The sequence below is a fragment of the Populus alba genome, chromosome 6 (assembly GCF_005239225.2).
Source record: "Populus alba chromosome 6, ASM523922v2, whole genome shotgun sequence".
Classification (NCBI taxonomy): Eukaryota; Viridiplantae; Streptophyta; class Magnoliopsida; order Malpighiales; family Salicaceae; genus Populus; species Populus alba.
Genome location: NC_133289.1, coordinates 5,588,051 through 5,594,171, shown reverse-complemented (window position 1 = coordinate 5,594,171; position 6,121 = coordinate 5,588,051).

Below are 6,121 nucleotides of genomic sequence, written 5' to 3'. Positions count from 1 at the left end.
GATAAGGTTTGCTGGATTCTGTAATCTGATCCAGTCATTTTCCAAAATGCTCAAGGGTATTCCGGTCTGGTCAGCTAACCTTTTGTTTTAAAGCTTGCTTCGAAATTTCCAACTTGACATAGAGAATGTTCATGCGTCAACCTTATCTTGCTAGAGGATATTAGTAATTTTATTATCTAATAAAAATGTAATAATAGATGATATATAAATTCATTTAATTTTATTATTTTGTCCAATTAGAGAATCGAAGATAAGCTCATCTAAATCTGTTTTAAAAGACGAGAAAGTAATCTACAGCTTCTTGTTTTTTAAGCGAAATAACACTTTGCAATTATAGGTCCAAAATTATACTTTGTACACATTGTATAAGTTGTAATCCATATGTTAAATTTAATTTTTTTTATTAAATCAAGATTTTGACTCAATTTTATAACACAGTTTTTATTTAAGTAAAATGCTATTTCTAACCAAACAACTTATGATTTTTTTTTTTAAATCAAAAGTTAAAAAACAACTTAAATTTTTTTGTAAATTTTATACCAAATATAATCTTAGTAATTTGTTTTTTTGGTGTTTACATTAAGGGCCATGCTTGGCCAATCATAGAATAGAGAATAAGCTTACTTTTCAGACTCAGTCAGCTACTAACAAATACTATGGTGAAAATATTGCACACCACGTCACTATAGGCCCAGCCGCTTTGTTTTTCTCGACCCCAAACTTTTATTCTTTGCAATTTGATTCTTAAGTGGTCAAATTGATGGCCAATTACTTCTAATTTGTTAAGAAATGAAAACAATTAACAAACAAGGGACCACAATAAAAAAAAGTGAGAAAAATAAGTGGTTATTTTAAATTTGTCATGAAAAGTTCATTTTGATCATTCTACTTTTCAAATGATTCATTTTCGGTTTGTTTATTTTCAACAATTAAATTTTGATCCAAAACTTTATTATTTTTTTTATTTTTAAGTTCCCGATTTGAGATAAAAGAAAAAAATTCATCAAATTTTGGTTGTTAAGAGAGAAAATTGTGTGTTGGCACCGATTTCAACTATAAAGAAGGTTACCTTTTGTATCAATGAGTTCCATTCAATAAAAAAAGTCTTACTTGAATGCTATATGACCATTTTCTTACCCAAGAAGGTAGATATAAGCTCAATTGTTTTTTGAATTCTTATTGATTTTTAAGTTTTTGTTCGACTTTTGGGTTAATGAAACCCATTAATGGGTTTATTTAAGTCTCTAGGGTATTTGTTTTAGATTTTTTTTTTTTGCAAAAAGGGTAAAAAATGCCCTAATTTCCCACCAACCTTGTGTTACTGGTTTTCGAGGCTATAAATGACAAATTATTTGTGTTTTTTTTAAAAAAAAAACAAATTAGAGAAAAAACAACGCGTCATCCATCTTTTCATATAAGAAGAAGAAGAAGCATGGCGAGCATGCTCAGCCTTTTTTTTATGAGCCAATACCTAACTTGCTTTTTTTTTCTTAAATTATTTTTGTTTGATGCATTCTTAGTCCTAAGACTTAGGAAAAAATTAATTCCATCTTCTTTATTTGAATGCCTCTTTTTGTTATTTAACTAAATAAATTAGGCTTCTTTTTTGTTATTTTAGTCTTGGCTTGTTTATTATTTTTTTATAAAAAAAAATTACTATTCAATATAGAACAAGAGAAAACACACATGATTGTCATACAATTGAATAAAAATAATTATATAAATAAAAAGTTATTAAAACCGACGGGGTGCATGACCCAAGTCATAAGTTTGTCAGTTAACTTGGGTTCACTTTGGTTTTTCTCTTTTTCCTTTCTTTAATTTAATTTTTTTTTTCAATTTTGTTTGTTGATATTGAGTCAATTATGAATTAAGACTTTGTAATTTTTTTGGTTTATTTTTTTTATGAAGGTTATCATGATCTCATAATCCAAGTAGTGAGTTTAATAGGTTAGGCTGATTGACTTAGAATGATCTAATATGTTGTCGTCTCAGTACTTTATATAAAAAAATATTGTCCAACATGTCACCATCAGATTTTTTTTAAAAGATATTGTTCAATATATATCAAGTTTTTCTAACTCTATTTTTTTTTTTTTAAAAAATATATTAGCAATACTTAAATATTTTTTTTTATTACATAGCAGAGCGTGGATGGGTGATTTAGTTAGTTATCTAAGTCAAGTTTAAAGGATTTATAAAAATTTTAGTTTATTATTTAACTACCTCATTGAGCTAACATCTCATGCCCTGGAAACCCAATTCAACAACTAGGTCATAAGGCAAAAAAACCCTAGCCCATTCTCCAATAAAACCCATTCACAAGATTTCTAGAGCGTTTGGAAATGTGGGCCAACTTGCATTTTAAAAAAAAAAATTAATTTTTTTTGTATGTTTTGATCATTTTGAATGCGCTATCTCAAAAATAATTTTAAAAAAATAAAAAATATATATTATTTTGATGCATTTAAAATAAAAAACACTTTAAAAAACAAACATAAATACACTTTCAAAGAATCGCTTTATCTAGTCCAATTTTCACCTTCTCCAACACGCATCCAAGTGGTGTCGTCCTAGTGTCCTTGTGAGCTAAGAATCCCACCATGCATGGAGTATTGTTCCATTGTGTAGTTGTCAAAAACCCTTCCAAAAAGAGAACCCATCACAACATTGCATGAAATCGGAAAAAGATGGTGCAAAAGCAGATTCCCTTGCGTGTAGCATGGTAGTTGGTGAGGCAAAAGGCCGCCCAGAAAGGTTCACCATCTCCAGCTTTTGTTAACCTCAATAACCAAGCACCATTTTCTCAGGCCAGCTCTAAAGATATCAGACACACGCATAGCTATCATACCTCCAGGTCTTCAAAGATTTCTTTGGATAAACCAACATAAAGCAATCACTCCATTCCAGACGCTTTTATATAAAACTCAAACTTTCATCACTTTTTAATGCCCATTTTCACACTGTGATTGCTTTTTTTCTTTTCTATAATTATTATGGTTTTATTATCTTTTGGTTTTTCTACATTATTAGTATGTTTTTCTATGGACTTGATCATGAGCCTCCCTTCTTCAGGTCCTAACCTCGTTATACAATAGATTGTTGTCACTTGTAACCAATGATCAAGTATGAAAGTGTGGAGTTTGCAGGTTGTAATTTTTTTTCCTCTGATTAAAAGGACAGAAAATTAGTTGAAACTAAGGAGACTCTTGTGCTATAAGTTATTGTTTAAATTTCTTTAGAGGAATGACGATGGTGACATTTGTTGCAAAGGTTACAAGAATTCACTTCACAGCGTTAACTAGTACTTGTGGGACAAATTATTTTTCTAATCGTGAAAAACATAAAGATACTAAGAAATCTAAAATATTTTAATGTATACAAGATGAAAAACTTTGTATATATTGAGATTGTGATACATCGGATGATATATTTTAAAAAATAATTAAGACAATAATATATTAGATTAATTTATATAAATAAATAACTCGAGTTATGAAACTGACAATGATAAATTAAAATATATTCAGAAGCTCAATTTCAATCAATAAAGAATAAAAATAACAAAAAAATATTCAATATGAATATATATATATATATATATATATATATATAAAAAAACTCAAGTAAATCTAAGAAGAAAGGCCAAACTTGTGACTCAAGTCATGAAAAAATGATCTCCCATAAATAACAAATAAAAAAAAAAAAGCTAGTTCCTAAGGTCCATGTTTGTTTTCCGGAAAGTAGTTTCGGGAAACCACTTTCAAATTTTCCTGTGTTTGTTTGTCATTAGAAAAGTTGGTCAACGGAAAACACTTTCCGGGTCAACAGAAAACACTTTCCCGTCAATTTCAGTCAAAGAAAAATTTGAACTTGGTTTTCAATAAAGTGTTTTTCCTTTAGCTTGTGCTTGTTTTTCTGAAAAATGGTTTCCGGGAAAATCACTTTCCAAAACTTTCTTGTGTTTGTTTGCCAGTAGGAAAATTGGTCAATGAAAAACACTTTCCAGTAAAAGAAAAATTTAGCTTGATTTTCAGGAAAGTGTTTTCCTGAAAAATTTGGGGGGAAAATACTTTCTAGAAGTTGTGAAAAATTTAGAAATGTCATTATTTGCTAATTATATCAAATTTGATCCTCAAACTTTTGATTGCTATATATATTTTGTTTTGAATATTTATTTTTTAATTTCATCTCTTAAAATTTTATTTTTATATTAACTTTGATCCTTATTTTTATAATTGCTATTTGCTTTTTTTCTTATCATATTTTTATTGAAATTTTTTATCTATCAAATTTGGTCCTCATTCTTTTGATTGTTACTTATTTTATTTGAAATAATTTATGAAATATTGATTATTATTATTATTTTAATTTCTTCATCTTTCATTTTTTTAAAAAAAAAATTTTTTTAGATTTGATCTCTATTATTTTGATTATTATTTATTTTATTTTATTTGAGATAATTTATGAAATTATATATTTTTTTCAATTTCATTATCATTCAACTTTTTAATTTGTAATATTTGTTCCTCATTATTTTAATAAACTTGAAAAAAATAAAATATTAATAAGTTATTTTCCAGCTCATTTTCCATGACATAACCAAACACTGGAAAGTGTTTTCCAACTCATTTTTCCATTACACTACCAAACATCGGAAAATACTTTCTCGGAATTCACTTTCTCCGAAATTCACTTTCCAAAAAAAAACTACTTTCCAGCAAACAAAAGGAGCCTAAAACATTCATTGTTGAAGTACGAAATTGAAAGAAAATCAATTTTAAAAAAGCAATGAAAAAAACACTATAGCCAACTCGGATTAATTAACTAAATCCGCAACTCGTGTTATGAAACAAACTTCATAAAAAAACAATTTTTAAAAAAAAAAAAGTTAAGAGAAAAGGTATTTTATCCCGCCATAATTTTTTAAAAAAAATATTTATGTATGATTTTTTTAAAATAAGATATTACTTCCAAACAGATAGAGTGTTAGGTTGAACCAAAACTTACTAAAATAAATTTTATTTAGAGGATTATATGTGATGCTATTGTGAAAACTTTTGATAGAATTTCAAATTATCTCCAATTTTGAAATCATAATTTAAAATATTGTGTGCCAATAGTATAGTGAAAATGATTGAGTGAATTTAGAGTAGAACTAATACTATACTTCTCAATTGGTCAATATTTTTTTAAAATAAAAAATTATATATACAAGTTTTTCCAATACATTTTTGTATTTAATTTTTTTAAGTGAAAATAAAAAAAGCTTATGCATACATATAATCAAATAAATCAAGAACTATATGTGTTAATAAAAAAAAAAACGATAACTACAAAAAATAAAATAAAAAAAATCAAGAGATATATATAGATCAAGATATTTAATTTTTGGTTGTGTTTGCTAAATTTATTTATTAAAATAGTATTTTTATTCAAGAAAAAATAATAAAAATAGAAATAAAATTTAATTGGTTGAATAAAATAAAAGTAAAAAAAAAACACTATAATTGGAATTTAACTCTCTCTCTCTCTCTCTCTCACACACACACACACATACACAAACAGAGTAAAAAATAATAAAAATTAACTTTTGTACCAAAATTCAATTTGAAAAACATGGAGGCATCGAAATTATATAATTTGTGTTATTTTGAAAGTTAGAAAATCAAAATGTATTTTTCTCAAAAATTTCTAAAATGCCACCAATATTCCACACCTTTTTTATTTTAATTATTATTATTCCACTCTCATCCTTAACTAAGAAATCAAAGTAAAAAAAATAAACAAGTCATTCAAAGTAATTTATACGTGCATGAATAATGCTGATATAGTATAATAGGAGGATAATGAGTGATGCTACTTTTTTTTTTTTTTTTAAAGCGCGGGCCTGCCATGGTGTAAGCGCGTGGTTGGTGAAAATAAATGCAAAAACCTCTGAAGCAGGCGAGCATACAGTAACCAATAGAAGCAAACTACACTAGTGTTCACGGCATGAGCAAAGAGGGGAAGTTTTAAGAACATAACCCATAATTTTTTGGCCCTTTGATCACCAGCTAATTGCCTAGTTTTGGACTTTGATTCCCAAATTGACAACAATATGATACTTGGACTTGAATCT